General features: G+C 45.4%; 1 long non-coding RNA gene across 1 annotated transcript; it reads right to left on the bottom strand.

Annotated features, from left to right (window-relative positions):
- Positions 1-408: 408 nt before the first annotated feature.
- Positions 409-2,363, bottom strand: LOC124105022 (uncharacterized). The gene is made up of 3 exons (XR_006855594.2): positions 2,296-2,363; positions 2,051-2,182; positions 409-691 (listed from the first exon to the last, which is right to left on the bottom strand). It is a non-coding gene; the product is annotated as an uncharacterized LOC124105022 (long non-coding RNA).
- Positions 2,364-17,107: the final 14,744 nt, after the last annotated feature.

Raw genomic sequence — 17,107 nt, 5'->3', positions numbered from 1 at the left:
GATGTGCTTTCAGAGCTGTCCCCAACCTGCTCCCCTGAGACGTCACCAGACTGCCAGTAGTCCCTGGCAGAATGAGAATCTGGGGCGAGATTTGTCCCCTAGCGATGACAGGAGGAAGTTCATGTGCATTGAAGAAAGAGTGGCTGCTGGTGGCCAGAGTGACCTGTATCCCTGCCCCTCAGCCCCCCAGGCAGGCAGGGTGTGCAGAGGGCAGCAGGAGGCAGTAGGAGCTGGGCAGCCAGGCATTCACGGGCCCCTTAGAAACTCAGGACATGATTCCCAGGACATGCTGGCCATTCATGGTCCCCTCTTATGGCCACATGTGCAGAGACACCCTGAAGATTTTACTCTTGGTGACCTGGTGAGAGTGAAATGGTCTTTCCTGCACATTTGAAACACAGTGTGGTGTTGTTTCCTGGATTGTTTATTTGTGACAACTGTACATGTTTTTTTCATACTGTACAGGGCTGAGATTACATGAGGTGGTGGGGCACAGTTTCGAGGGAGATGTGAGAGCCATGAGTCGGGACTCTGCCACCAGGCCTGGAGTTCAAGGGCCACACAGCCCTTTGCTGTCCCACACTCTCTGGAAGCAGCTGAGTGACTGTGGAGTCAGCATACTTGGGGTCCCAGCCATTCAGCTCATCTTCTCCTCCACTGCACTTATATTGACCACTTCCAGTCATTATTTCTGGGGCATGAGAAAATAAATATCCTGAGATGTGCTAAATTAAACACAAGGTCAGGAGCAGGCAGGGAGGGAGGAGCAGGAGACATAGTAAAGTGACAGCTACAGACCAAAGCCAACAAGACTGCTCCATGTTTCTGACCATGTGTGGAAATCAGGTGGCCAAACACCAGGGTGCTCAGTCTTGGTTACTGTGAATTTCTTGACTGTGAACCCACCCAACCAATGAGAACACTGCTCCTTGTTACTACCTTCTTATCCAAGGGTGTTCTCTTTTTCAGTAATCTTGCTCCTTGTGACCATAGCCATCAGAGGGGCAACAGAGAAAACACTAGGCTTTTTCCCAAAAGCATTCATTGAAACCTTTCCTTGGCTTTATGGTCAAGAGGGTGCATCCCCAGCTGCTATAGAGGCCCCACTGGTGACTGCAGGAGCCAGCCCAAGATGTGCTGCTGTCCTGAGGATCACTAATCTCTTTCACTTCAGGGAAACCTCAGTGTTCAGTATTTTGGTATAAAAGGAGGTGACCACTATCCATCTCTCTGGCATCCTAAGCACATTGGGAGGAATCTGAAGAACAGAGGTGATGGTCACACAGGAACTCTGGTCCTCTTGCTCTCAGTTCTGACTGGACCTCACCTTTGGGGGAACAACAGGAACTCTCCCATTTCTAGCACCAGCTTCAAAAATGATCATATCCCCAGAACTTCCAAAAAGTTTGGTTTAGGCTCTCCATTCACTACTGAAATACATATGGCTTGGGATGTGAGGAGAAGATGACCCAGGCATCAGTGGTGAACCCGAGAATAAGTACCTTCCAGGATCTGCATTTGTTCCCTATATTATTCACTATATCATTGACCACCATACAATCAGGCATTGAAAGGCTTAAATTTACTTTCTTTTCCTACAGTATGAAGTTCCAACCCAGAATACCTAACATGGCTTCCCCATACTCTATGAACCCCCATACTCCTATTATGTGATGATCTATTCAATAAGAAGCACAATTTCATCTCAAGAGGGGATGCAGAGGACCTTCACTCTCCCTTCCTCCAAAAATTCCCTGTGACCTCAGAGCCTGCTGCCTCTGGGCAGTGCCCTCAGCAAGTGGAGGCAGCAGGAGGAGAAGCTGGGGCAGCCCAGCCCTACACTTCTGCTCCCTGGGAGGTTGTGTCATGGCTGTGTCACCATGGCAGGGGAACTGTTAGTCTTTAGACAGTAATAAGTGGCAATATATTTAGGGTCCAGGCTGTTGATAGTGAGAGTGAAATTGGTGCCAGATCCACAGCCACTGAACCTTGAGGGGACCCTAGATCCCATATTGGTGGCATGATAAATGAGGAGCATATAGGAGCTTACCTTGGCTTCTGTTGATAGCAGAATAACCAATTATTAACACTTGACTTGCCCTAGAAGTGATGGTGACTATTTCTCCTTGAGATTTAGATGGGGAGGATGGAGACTGCATCATCATGATGTCACATATGGAACCTGAGATTAAATAAACATAATTACTTATCCACATATGTAAGAATGTTACAAGAGGACATCAGTGAACACCATGACCATTGGCTGAGCACATCCCTAGGGTTGTCCCTCCTTACCTGGGAGGCAGAGCAGCAGAAGCCCTAGGAGCTGAGTGGGGACCCTCATGGCCATGCTGTGTCCTGACAGGGACTGACTCCTGCACAGGATGTGAGCACCTCTTAACACATCATCAGGGCAGTGGGCTGTGCTGTGGGCACATGCAAATCAGCAGGGCTGGGCAGAGCTGGGCACAGCTGCAGGGTGGGCTCTTCTCAATAACTAAGCACACAGGTCCACTATCCCTGTATGTCCCATCTCAGACTAAGACCGCACCCATTTGCCTGCTGAGAATGTATTACTCCCTGGGAGACACTGAATGGGTCAGTCTGCTGGCCAATTTTTCATTTTCTTGTTGAATGTTCATCCCATCATCTCTTGATCTCACCATCTTAGATCAGGCCTGACAGAAAAAAAACAAGTGTACATTCTTTAGATTCCATGAATTTGGCAGTTCTTTCTATAAATTAGCTTCTGCAACAATTACTATCAGGAAGACACATGTATTTTAATAAAAATGAATATTAAATGTGTATTCATTAGTTTAAATTGTCTCTCTATATATGTTATCATAAAGCTGCATGTTTAATACAATTCTTCATTATCTACTTACTGTGGAACTTGATAAATTTTTCCAATGTGATGCCAGAATTGCTGACAACCCTGGAGAAAGTATCCTCACATAGTATGAGTCCATCCTCTGCTAGTGAAATTCTGAGAGTTGGAGCAACAGTGATTATGCAGGGTCACTGTTTTCTGTTCCCAGCTTGCCATCTCTCATTAGAATCATATTTCTTATTCTGTTTTACCCTGTGGTTTCTTGGAAACTAGGACAATTTATCTGAGATATGCCTCCCTCAGGATTAAGAGTCTAAATAGGAGAATTCAGTATCCTCCAGCACCAGTAGGCAGATGAATGGACAGAGGTAAGGTGAGCTCTGCAGAATCATGAGGTTATATGATGCAGGCAGCTGAGAGAACCAGATCTACCCATTCACTAACCCCATGGTCAGGAGTCCCATGCCTCCAGTTTCAGACAAGGTGTGGCTCAGGGGCACCAGACAAAGCCCTGTTTTTCATATCATCTCAGCTGTCTGCCTGACCTGCCAAGGCAGATCATGACTATAATGTAGACTCTAACTCCCTGTATAAAGCAAGCAACACTTGGAAATCTGAGGTGGCTTCAGTTTTTTTTTTTTTTTTTTTTTTTTCATATGAATCTGGACTGATATTGAATTCAGACTCTCAATGTCTATGGATCAAATTTGTTATTTAAACCAGAAGAAACATTGGCAAGTATGTGCTGTTGCAGCTGAAGAAGAGGGAGAGGGAGGCTGCAGAGGAGCTATGCTGGTCCCTTCTACCAAAACCCCCCAGTGCACTTCAGAGCCTGACTGCCCCTGAGAAGTGCCCACAGGAGGTAGAGGCAGCAGGAGGAGCAGCTGGGGCAGCCCAGCCTCTCACTTCTGCTCCCTGGGAGGTTTTTGTCATGGCCTGTATCACTGTGGGAGGGAGCTTATCATACTGTAAACAGTAATAAGTGGCAAAATCTTCAGGCTCCAGGCTGCTGATGGTGAGAGTGAAATCTGTCCCAGATCCACTCCCACTGAATCTCGAGGGAACACCAGATTGCAGATTGGATGCACCATAGATGAGACGCTTAGGAGATTGACCTGGTTTTTGCTGGTACCAGTTTAAGTAACTGCTGATGCCCTGACTTGCCCTGCATGTCATGGTGACTCTTTCTCCTGGAGATTTAGACAGGTAGGATGGAGACTGGGTCATTGTGATGTCACATCTGGCACCTGAAGTTAGACACATGAAAAGAAATGTATGCACAATTAATAGTGTTATAAGAGGATTTCCCTCAAGATCCCATCAGCACTGACCACACAGGGCTGAATAATATCCAGTGCTGCCCCTCCTTACCTGGGAGGCAGAGCAGCAGGAGCCCCAGGAGCTGAGCAGGGGCCCTCATGGCCATGCTGTGTCCTGACTGGGACTGACTCTTGCACAGGGTGTGAGAAGCCTCTTAAGAAGTCCTCAGGGTAGTGGGCTGTGCTGAGGGCACATGCAAATCAGCAGGACTGGGCAGGCTGGGCACAGCTGCAGGGCTGCTCCTCTCATTCACTCAGCACAGAACCATCACACCCCCCCCCCCATGTTCCAGGTCAACACAGATACTCTGCTTCTATTTGGGCCACAAGACCACCTCTGTCAAGTACCCCTGAGAGGCTTGTTATCTTGATCTCTTCCAAGTTCAGAGCCTGGCTGAACTTGCTTTCTTTCATCTATGACAGGGGCTGGCCATGATGACACAATCCCAGACACTGCAGGACAGTTTACCAGCTACTTTCCATTGCATTTACAGAAACCACTGACACAGAGAAGCTTTCCCTTTGCTCTCATTCCCCAATACTCATGATTTGAAGTAGAGAGGCAATAAGAAAACATGGGCAGTCACATCTTATAATGGAGGGTGTCATTTGCTTTTATTCAATCTCATGACTACAGCTAAGAAAGTTGCCTTCCTCCATTTATAAATGCTCTGGAAGTAGTTGACTTCCACCCAAAGCCAGGGGGTATCTTCTTTCCCATCTGGGGAGCATGAGCTTCCTCTCTAGCTCACCTCAAGATGACATATGTGCATGACTTCTGTTCCCTGGCTACTCAGAGCATTACTCCTATTCTCTCTCCTCTGGCAAACCAAGTCATTGCCTTCAGAAGTAGACATCCTATGTCCTCCAAGTGCCACTGATATTCTGCTGTGTTTCCTAAACTGCATATTCCACATCTCAAGTGTCAGTCAGCTCCTAAGAGAACTCAGTTCTCAGTGCCTGGTTTAGAACAGTGGGGACTAGGCAGGGTGCAAGGGAAGCATGTGGGTGTGGGAAGCCTGCATGGGGACTTGCAGTCTCAGAGGGGTCCTGAGGGTGTCCCCACATGGAGGGGGATGGTAGTATTTTCCAGATGTGGATGTCCAAGAGGGGAGAGACAAGTAGGACACTAAGAGGGATAGGAGTCCCCTGCAAAGGAGACATCTCAGGCATGATGAGAAAGACACCCATGCAGGGAGACAGATATCATGGTGGCCAAAGAGGGGTGTCAGAGTGGATCAGGTGGTGGGTATGTTAAAGAGAGTGGGTCAAGGAGGGTAGGTGAGGATGACAGCTGGGGGCTGGTTTTGAACAAGGGTATCGTGATTATTTGGATATGAGGTGTTTCCCAAAAGCTCATGTGTGAGACAATGCAAGAAGTTTTAGAGGAGAAATGATTAGTTTGTGAGGCTCTTAAGCCAATCAGTGAAATAATCCTCTGTTGAGATTAACTGAGTGGTAACTGTAGGCTGGTAGGGTGTGGCCATAGGAGGTGGGTCATTGAGGGCTTGTCTTTAGGGTATGTTATATCTGGCAAGTGGTCTCTCTCTCTCTCTCTCTCTCTCTCTCTCTCTCTCTCTCTCTCTCTCTCTCTCTCTCTCTCTCTTTCTCTCAGCACCAGAGGGCTGGGTAGAGGTGACCTGGTGCCTTCTAGTGGCCAAAGAGGAACTTGAATTGTGTATTTGAAGTTCAGAAGAGACCTGGGACAGAGACAGAGGTTGTGCTCTCTGTCCTTATTGTGTCCAGTGACAGGAGCATATTCCATGCACCGACACCACATGTAAATGTTTCAATAATGTTTGGAAGTTTGTGCTCACCTGCACTGAGAGTGTGATGTAAAATGACTCATTTTTCCCAACTGCAGCAGAGTTGAAAGCGGACAGTTCATAAGAACATGTCATTTGGGAAGGTTGATGAAAACTGCAGCTGCACCTGGATTTCTGGTCATTTTCTTGTCACATGATCCTTCTCCTTTGTCTCTGGCCCTATTTTGTCCTCTCTTACATCTGTTCTCTGGCTTCTCCACAGGTGGACTTTGCTTTGACACTCTGGTGTTTGGCAGGGCCCTGGGGGATCAAGACCAGCTTCTCAGAGCTCTGTAAATACATTTTCCCTGGAGATGGGGCCTGAGTACAGATGGTGAGCACCAGCAAGATGGTGACATAGCCCAGATCCTCTTCTGCTTGGTGCTCTGGGGCTCAGCTGAGAGGTTCACACAAGTGTGATCCTTACAAAAGTACACAGTGACTGCAACATGCACAAAGAAAAATCGTATATACCAACCCAAATCTTTGTTAAGAATCAGAAAATCTACACTTGAGAAATATTTTAATACACTGGTAGTTGGTATGTGGTCTTTGTACATTCTTGATTGCAGGGACCTGTGGGGACCTTGTGATGATCAGTCTCCAGGGTCCCTGGCTGTATCTGCCCAAGAGCGGGTCACCATCAGCAGCAAGTCCAGCCAGGATTTTTATTTTTAATATTTATAGGTGGACACATGTCTTTATTTTATTTTATGTGGTGCAAAGGATCAAACCTAGTGCCTCATGCATGCTAGGTGAGTGCTTACCTCTGAGCCTCAAGCCCAGCCCCTTCAGCCAGTGTTGTGTCCAACCAGAAGGAAGCCTTGGACTAGGAAGAGCAGAGACCTGACCCTAACTGGAGACATCCACCCAGGGCACTGGGGCCCCATGCAGGTTCAGTGGCAGTGGGACAGGGACAGATTTCACTCTCACCATCAGCAGCCCCAGGCTGAGGACCTGGACGATCCCTGCACTCACATTTGCTCTCTGCTCCTGCCACAGTGCTTTGGCCTCCTACATCCTCCCCAGGGCCTCGGTCAGCGAGTCTTGGCTGCACACACTGCTTCCTTACTGCTCAGCCCTGTTTCTCATCAGTGTATCAAAGCCTCATCTCCAGCACAGTCGTGGGACAATGTGCAACTCTGGGGAAGATTGAGTAGAGCAGCTGCCCTGAGTGTGGAGCACCAGGAAGCATTGGCCTGCACCTCTGTGGTGACTGTCAGGAACTTGCTGTTAGGTGTCCAGGACATTTGCCTCCCTGACCTCTCCATACATTTGGATTCACATTTCTGGTCAATGTGAGGCTCCCACTACATCTTGTGGCCCAGAACCAGGGTGCTCAGGTCATGATAGAGCAATTCCTCTCCTGTGCCTGATAACGCTGCCCTTGACATTCTGCTCTTGGTGATGTCACCTTGCCCCATGGCTCCCTCACCCAAGAGCTTCCCCCAGGGTCAATGCACAGGATATTATTGTCCAGCTGTCTCCACCAGACTTAGTCAGCCTCTCTAACCACCCCTGTCCAGCAGCCCCTCCAGTCCACCACTTCTGATCTGAGTTTTGCATTTGCACTGTGCTCTGATTCAGAATTGGATTTTTTCTCCTTTCAATTCCTCTAGGTCACAAGTATTCTCATGTCCCACTTCCTCTGCAAAGGCATTTTCAGTGGGTGTAGCCTGTGGTGCTCTCTGTCAGTGCCCTCAGCCTGCTATGTTGACTGTGTGCACAAGTGCCTCCGGCCTGTGACTTGTCTGTCAATCATAGGTCACATCCAGACTTGAAATTCAAGCCCTGTGGTCTGTTTTCCACCTTTATCTTGCCTGGTCTTACCTTACTAGTTTCTAGGACACATAATCAAAGAATTGGGTTATGATCTCCTATGTGTGCTGCACTGTTCTAAGTAATTAACTGTGTTGAAAATATCAGTAGACAGAGCCCGACATGTGGTGCATTCCTGTAATCCCATTTACTTGGGAGGCTGAGGCAGGAAGATGATAGGTTCAAGGCCAGCCTCAGCAACATTAAGAGGCTCTAAGCAAATTGGTAAGATGCTGCCTCAAAATTAAAAAATAAAAAGGGCTGGCATGTGGCATCTATCTATCTATCTATCTATCTATCTATCTATCTATCTATAAATAGATAGATATAGATATATAGATATAGATATAGATATATGGAAATGTGGTGAAAATGCTTCTTTCAAATGCTAGTTTGCTGACTCATGTTCATACAACAGAAGAGTCACTTGGGGTGCTTTTAAAATGCAAATGCCCTATGCTAAGTTGGAGAATGCTGATCTATCAGGTAACTTTCTACATGGAGAATACATATTGCTCACAAGACTCTCTTGAGTCTGAACTTCAGTCCATTCTGAAACCCTCTAGTTCCTAATAAATAATTTTGATTTGAAAAATCTACGCTATTTTTCTGTGATAATTACCAAAAAGAAATGGTAAGGGAATCTTGAAAAATGAGTGAGGTCACTTCTTCATCCCTCATTAGCTCTTCTTTAGTCCTATGGCTGGAAGGAGAGTCTCTCTTGGTTTTTTAGGAGGGGTAGTTTGTCCGCTGTAACAAAGAACAACCAGTGACCATGGCTGCAGTCCCTCAGAAGCTCACCAGATGTAGGTTGTTCTCATTTTCCTTCCCTTTTACACCCACGGCCAAAGTTTTCTTTGCAGCACACTCGGGCAGTTCACCATTATATTGGTCCCAGGGTTATAGTTGCAATACAAGGTACAGTAAGCTGTACAGTTACTCCATCTTTGTTGCTACTGGAAATATAATTGTGGATTTACACCCTCCCATGGCCAATCTCTCTCCTCTTAAGGTCATGTACTAGAGATACACACGGTAGTGGTGAAGAACTTTCAAGAATTACAAAAATTTTAGTCGTGCAGGTGAAAGATGATGCAGGCTGGATATAGGTCAATTTTAGAGAAAAAGATCAATAAGAGGTTTTCTGTATAGAAAGCCAAAAGAAAACAGGAGATAGTTAAGTAATAAAAGCCTGTTTATTAAGTTTTCTCATTGGCATCATTTCTATTCAGAAAATTACTCTGGTTTTCAAAGACAAAGATGCTCTTATTTTCCTGGACCCATTAATGTGTGTTATGTCAATTTCCCAGGAGGGATTAGTTATGAGCATAAAAATGAAAATAAACTCTCTAGTCCTTCTTGAAATTTTGTAATAAATTGAGCAACATGGAGAAAACATTAGTTAGTTTACATTAAACTTTGACTTTACAGTTAAAAATTATAGGAAATATTATTCATCACAGCTGCTTCTCTCTCGCTTGGTCCCTGTGGAGACACAGCACGTGGGCCGATCCAGGTTCCATATTGCTCATGTGACAGCCTAGGTGGAGGGTGCGGAGTGTCATCCTACAAGATTTTTTCAAGCTGAAAGATTATGAAGACCCAGGGAAGAAATTGTAACATCATGAAAAAACCAGGGGCTACGACACAAAAATGATGCCACTAGTTGCTTGTCCAAGGAGTGTTTTCCTCTTACACTGCAAAAAAAGGGTTCTATTATGAACCAAAATTATTGATCTTCCATGGCACCCTGGGTCACAGACACAAAAAGTTCCTGCATACGATAATATGGGATATATAGAGTCTCAGGCCTTCAGTTATCATCAAAAATGAGGCAAAAAAAACAGAATAGTGTCTTTTGTCTACATCCCATAAAAAGTACAAGTTGCACCAGTGCTGAAGATATTCCCAGACCCTGGAGATAAATTCTGAGGTGAGTCAGAGGTTTGTGTCTCCTGGAATGGGCTTGAGGTAAATTTCATGAAAAGTATCACAGTAACACAGGGCATCCATCTTCCAACAGAGGGCCTGGCTTTGTGTTTGGGACTGTGACTCTGTGGGGACTGGGGTGGCTTCACATAGAGCAGAAAGCACATCCCCAGCCTCAACACTGTTGGGAGTGTAGATGGTATAAGGACATCTGACCCTCTGCTTAGAACTGAGTTGGGCTGCAAAGCAGGAGGCTGATTGACAGGACCCCTAGATCCAGTCCTGCCTGCTGTGTGTGCACTGGGACAGTATGACTAGTAACCAGCTACTTTGTTGTCCTTAGAGTTGATGATGACCTTCTCACATTAGAGACCCACCCAATTATGATCACTGGGTAGCAACAGAATATTCTAGAATTTTAAAATATCTTTGAAAATGTTTCTAGCTATAGGTTCAGATGTAGATCAGTAATAGAACATTTTCATAGCATGTAAGAGGTTCTGATTTCAATTTCCCACAAACCACAAAAACAAAAAACAGAAGAAATAAAAAGAAAAAAATACATATATACATATATCAACATAAACAAAACATATATATATAACAATAAGTCTATTAATTTTTATTCTGTATCTAAGAAAATTGTCCATTTTTCACAAATTAAAAATATCTTTGAATTCTCTGAAGAACATGACTATATTTGATTCCTTCAACAAATGACTCACACTATGTTCTTTTTACTTTTTATTATTCAAAAATATTTTAGAATAGGTATTTCTATTTCCTGCCTAGTCCAACGTCACCTCACTCACCTAACCACACCAGTGTATTTAGGTCAGCCTGACCTGCTGGAAGAGAACTTGGGGTCTCTCAGCTCTGATCCTCAGTGACAAGAAAAATGACTTACCTAGAAGCTGAGCACTGACTGTCCCTCTGCCTCTGGGGCCTCTGGGGACACAGTTGGTTTGGACTGAGCAGATGGAGACCCAGCCTGACACACATCAGTTTTTATTTAATTTCCCAGGCAGCAGTTACATTCTGGGCTTATGCCACTCCTTCTTTCTTGTTTCTGGTGACATTTTCAGACCTGCTAAAAAGCAATCCCCTCAGTGGGGACAACTTCCTTTGTGCTTCTGCACCAGGCCATACCTTGCTTTTACAAAATCCACTTGCATTCTCTATATGACAGTGATCACAACTTCACATGCATTATTTGTTGTGATGGTATAGAATCCTGTCATTAAGGTATGGAAATCACTCCCAAAATGACCTACACCCCTACAGTAGGACAGCCACAGAACCCTTCTCAATACAGCATCTCACACAGAGAGAAAATTTAACAGAAGAGGTCACAGAGTCCCTTGGGAAATTCTTGAGGTTCACCAGGTATTGTCTGGCGAGCCCCAGTTGTCACGGGGTGAGGCAAGAGCAGTTGTCTTGTTAGAGCAACAACAGTCCAAGTCATTTTCTTTGGTTCACAAGTTGCATCATTTGGAGACCCAGGATGTCTGGAGCATCTGAAAGGTAACATTCTAGGACCTGTGAGGAGGAGCCTGTAGGTCAGCTCTCAGAGATGGGGACAGGGGCTCTCCTGTATAGGTATTGCTCCTCTAGGATCCAGTTGAGGGGTGTAGAGGACCATGGGCCACTCTCACTAGCCATGATGACTTTCAGTATCTCTGGGTTCTTGGTCACTGAAAATGTTTGTTGGGGACATCATGATTAGCCCTCAATTTTTTCTTTCTGGTTACGCAGATCAATACCTATAGTGGAAGTTACACTTCCAATGAGCAGAAGGCTGATCCTACCTAAGTGTTGCTGTTAGGTCTGCTCAACAATGTCAGGACCCACTGAGTGTCTCACCCACAGAATTTCTGTGCAGCACCCCCAGGCTCCTCACTGGGGTTGAGAGTCATGATTCAGCCCCAGACCTACTGCCACTTACCTGGGAAACATGGATGTGTGCAAGGAAGCTTCATGTGAAAGGATATTTACTTTAGCCAAAGTGTCCATGGTATTCATAATTCAGGAATGTCCTCAAACCCTTTAACTAGGATATGCCCAGAAAATACATTCTTAAGGTGCTCCAAAATAACCCATTAACTTGACCAAGGGAGACACTCCCGTAGTTTGGGAAAATTACTCATGTCCTTCAACCCTCACCCACTCTATTGTCCACAGTGAGCTGAAGGGTTAGGATGCAAAACACAGGTGGAAACTATTTGAGCCAAGGCCATGCAAACCCTCTCTGAGGCCTGGGGGCCACATGACCATGGAAGTTCCATGTGTCTGTAGAGACCAAAACTGGCATCCAGAGAGATAGCTGATCCTCAGGTGGTTAAGGGCCACTTCAGATATGTATTTACTTCTGCATGATGATTGTGACAGAGGAGGTCTTTAAGTCAATCCCGAGCAATATCCTCCTGTGTGAGCCTGAGTGTGCACAGTGGGGTGGATACACTAGGAAGAGAAGGGACTTTCCTTCTGAGGGCAGGGGTAGAGCAGGGAAATCCAGGGGGAGGAGTGGTGGAGGGTGTGAATGCACATGAGTGTTGGTTTTCAGTGGGTTGTGATTGACTGTGGTTGTCATGGTATTAGGTCCTATTTCATGAAGGCTTTATAAGCACCTTACATGAGAAATGTGCCTTTGCAAATGGAAATGATGGCTATTTAAATATTAGAGACTATCCTGTGTTAACCAGGCATGCCCCAAATGCAGGCCCAATGTCCTCATAAAAATCAGGTAAAAATGTAAAGAGACACTTAACATAGATGGAAGGATGAAAGTCAAGGGTGATAAAGGGTGAGACAGAGTCATGAGGTGCAGCCACCTGAGCTGGAGATGGAGGACCAGCCTGTCCCCTGTCACCTCTAAACCTGGTTTTGGTCACTGGGACTCTGGCCCGCAGCACTGTGGGGCATGGTAGTAATGTTACTCTGACCTCCGATCTATGGTAAGTGTTAGGTCTTGGGAACTCACACCCATGGGGCTCAGGGAACAGCAGACTATGGCTGCCGGTGTCCACATCAACATCCTAATGCTCCACAGGAATGGATGCTGGAAGTTCCTCTGGTAGGAAATACAGCACATGGAACCACATAGTGCAGCGGCACCTGCTTTCTGTAGAAGGAACAGTGGTGGTGGCCAGTTGAAGAAGACATCTCACTGTGGTACATCACACAGTGTCCTCATTTTCGGATATTCAGAGGGACTTAATGCAGTTTCTGGGTCTGTGTGTCTACAGCTGTGTCATCTGTATGTCACATCTCACACCTGAAATTGAATACATATGATGAACAAACAAACAAAAAAGTATTCACATTAAAAGTCACTTCTATGTTTGCCAGCAACCCTGAACACAGTAGGCTGATTAACTCCCCAGTGCTGTCTCTCCTTACCTGGGAGCCAGAGTAGCATGAACCCCAGGAGCTGAGCAGGGGCCCTCATGGCCATGCTGTGTCCTGTCTCAGAATGACTCCTTCTCAGATGTGACCGGCATACTAAAAAGTCCTCAGGACAGTAGGCTGTACTGTGGGCACATGCAAATCAGCAGGGCTGGGCAGGGCTGGGCACAGCTGCAGGGAGGCTCCTCTCAGTTTCTCAGTACAGTTTCAGGGTGTCCAAGTGTCTTTTGAGTAATTAGGTCACCATGGACTTGGCTGTGGATAATGTGTTCTTTTGGGTGAAAAAGGACAAGATCCTCCTTGTGCCCTGAGTGTAGAGTATTACTTGATCTCTGGAAGTTGGCCATGTGCTTCTTTGGTCTCCATTTCATCCTGACAGGGGCTGTCAGTCAGAATAGAAAACAATTAACTGCAAGTAAGTTAAATGAGGGTTGCTTGAGCACCCGCAGATATTAGTGAGATGAGACCATCTCCTCTTTGGTCCATTTCCCTGGTGCCCTTACTGTGAATGGAAAGTCAATGTAAATATGGGGGGGTCACAATTTATAGAATCAACATGATCTTTCCTCACTCTTCTTCTCATCTCCAGCTAAGCAAGAGATTGTGCATGAATGCTGTGTCCCTCTACATACATCCAAGTCATCCAAGGTCAGGATGTGTCTCTGTCCACCAGAGGAATAAGAGTGACCTTTTTATCTTTCCTTGTGATTATCTATATCCACATTTAATCTTCCTTGGATTTATAGATTACAGCTCCTCCTCTGTATTATATAGTAATCAGATCAAAGTCTTCAGAAGGGGAGGTTCCCTCTCTGCAATGCTCCTCATTGACATGCTTGGATCTACAAAGTTCCCGAAACCTGAATATTCTAATCTTGTCCATCTCTTCTAGTATAGAATGGATCAGAGTTATTAGTGGCTGCATGCAGGGCTCCTAAATTTAAGAAGGGTAAAAAGATAAAGAAGCAGATAAGCAAGTGAAAAAGAGTTTAGCAGGGAGTGAAGAGAAATGTGGTTTCTGGAGGTTGTCCCCACTCCTCCCAACACACCCACACATCTTCTACACTCTGACACCACTTCTTGGCCATCTCCAATTTGTGCCTCATAGAATGTCCCCCTCACCATGCTGGGCTCTGTTCCTTACATAGGCACCTCATCCCTCTGAGTATTCTGCCCTTCCCTCTTTCTTGGATGTCCACAGTGATCCAAAGGTACAACTAACCACATTTAGGGGCACCCTCAGGACCAATGAGACTGTACTCACACATGTTTTTCCCTCACCTGCTTGAGTCCTGCAGTCCTAAAACAGCCATTAGAATTGAGTTCTGTAAGGAACTGCTAGATACTTGGTGATAGCAGAAATGCACACTTATGAAGCACAGGACATTCAAAGGCATCAACAAGCACTTGTTGGAAGAAGGACCTCCATCTCCGAAGACAGTGACTGGAGTTATGGGACTATAGTGAGCAGAAGCAGGAACCTGAGCATCCAGGGACAGCAGGCATGGATATGTGTAATCATGAGCAGCTAGGACAGAAGCTCATAGTGCTCAGATGGGAAGGGAGAAATTCCTGATCTTGGATGCCTTTGATGGAAGCAGTGGGACCAAGCCTTCAGAGATGGAGGAAGGAAGATGCTTAGCTGTACATGACAGCTGAGTCAGGTAGGTGACACTCTTTAAAATAGATTATGGCTCCCCATGTTTTCCTATTGCTTCTCTGAGTGAACCACAGTGTCAGGGAATCAGAGTAAAGAGGAAGATGCTCTGGTCTCAGTCATATGTATGGGTACCATAAAAAGGAACTACAACACTCATGCATATGATGGAATTCTGTCATAATGGATAATTATTGTTATAGGTGGAATCTAGCAAGCTCAGAATGTGCTGAAGCTGGAGGAGATGGAACTAACAAGCCATGAAAAGGGGGCAAGATGAGGCTGTTTGTTCCCCTCCCCTAAGTTAGAACATGCTTTGTGGGCAAATATGTGATGCCCAGGAAAATGGGTAGACACTGAATTTCTGCTGAAGGAGGGAGAAGAGCTAGTCCTGCATCTGTGCCAAGCCCTGCCAAGCCCTGTGGATTTGCATGTGCCTAGCATACAGCCCACTCCCTGAGGATTTTTTCTTTGGGTGGTCACAGTCTGTGCCTAAGTCACTTCCAGTCAGGACACAGCATGGGCATAAGGGTGCCCATAGGACTCCTGGGGACCCTGCTACTTTTATTTTAAAGCAGAAAGCTTCAATACTTGGGGATTTACCCAGCACAGTGGGGTCTGATGTACTTGGTCTATAAACGCATTCTCTCATAACAAGGTTCAGTAAGTGGATATTGGTTTTTATGTTTCCAATTTCAGATGCCAAATGTGACATCCAGATTACACAGTCTTCATAAATGGAAGAATAATTTAGTAGGAATTCTCCATAAATGGAGGAAAATGATTTTAAGTCCAAAGGTGTCAATGAGGAGCTTTGGCAGAAGGGGGCCTCTCTTTCTGGAGACATTGATCTGATTACTAAAGAATACTGAGGAGCAGCTGCAGTCTGTAAATCCAAGGAAGACCAAATATGGATATAGATAATCACAATCCAGGTCTACATCTTAAGGAGACCTAACCATAATGTCCCACCTGGCAAGTAAGAGCATTAGTTATTCACACTGATATCAATAAGAAGCAGAGAAAGCTCCAATTTCCTGAAGTGTTCTGCAAACTTTTTCCAAAATGAGGTCCCATCCAGGGTCAGGGGCAGAGGATCCGGAACAGATTTAACATCCAGCATGAGCAGCCTGGAGCCTGAAGATGCTGCCACTTATTACTGTTGATGGCATAGCACTTTGCTGCAAAAGTAACACAGGCCATGATATCAATGTCCCAGGAGAGGGTGAGGCTGGGCTGCTCCAGCTGCTTCTCCACCTACTGAGATCACTGCTCAGAGACAGCCAGGCCCTGAAGCACATTGCATGGAAGGGAAGAGGGTACCCCTTTGTGTATTTCCCATCTTTCCTTCCCCTCAGCTCCATCAGAGCAGAACGAAGTGTGTCTCTTCTTATTTCCTGAATGACGCAGAGTAGAGTATGATGGGAGTCCACATAGTGGTATCACATGTGATTTATACAGCTAACAGATACTCAAAGCAGGACTGGCTTTAATACAGGGATTGAAGTTCACACTACAGAAATTAATTGTATTAGCAGTTCTGGCTGTTAGGGATATTGGTCTTAGAAATAGGGGATTCTCTGTTTCTCCCCATAATCCTGAACTCATCTGTAAGTATAGATAAAAACTGCCTAATTCTGTATTCTCAGGGTGCTTTAGGGAGCTCCAGACTGGAGCTGGTTCTCTTATCCTCCTATCCCTCATAACCTGGTCATTCTGCTGATATCTCCTCTTTCAAAACTGCCTAATTTGAACTGGGCATGGTAGCACACGCCTGTAATCCCAGTGGCTTGGGAGTCTGGGGCAGGAGGATTGTGAGTTCAAAGAAGCCTCAAGAAAAAGCAAGCTGCTAAGCATCTCAGTGAGATCCTGTCTCTAAATAAAATACAATAATAGAGATGGGGATCTGGCTCAGTGGTTGAGAGCACCTGAGTTCAATCCCTGGCACCAAAACAAACAAACAAACAAACAAAAAAACAAAAAAAAAAAAAACCTGCCTAATTTCATATTCTCAGACTCCTCCAGAGAGTTCCAGACTGCAGATGGTTCTCTCAGCCTCCTGTACCTCATCACCTGGTGATTCTACTGATATCTCCTCTGTCTATTCCATTGACAATAGGTGGTTGTGGGTGTAGAATTATTCACTTTGGTTTCTGAATCACATGAGTGGCCCAATTGAGCAATTCTATGGGAAAACATTTAAAAAAATGGATTCTGTAATCTGTGCTCCCCAAGGTGATGATGATCATGGACAGCTAACAAGAGACAACAGTACCCTCTTATGGCCACTATTATCCCAACTCTCATTATGTTTCCACAAAGGGATTGATTCATGACATGT

Source organism: Marmota monax, unplaced genomic scaffold (assembly GCF_021218885.2).
Source record: "Marmota monax isolate L192 unplaced genomic scaffold, Marmota_monax_Labrador192_F-V1.1 WCK01_AAM20220418_F8-fsc00330, whole genome shotgun sequence".
NCBI lineage: Eukaryota > Metazoa > Chordata > Mammalia > Rodentia > Sciuridae > Marmota > Marmota monax.
The sequence above is the reverse complement of the archived record's forward strand: the minus strand, read 5'-3'. Positions and strand labels throughout refer to the sequence as shown.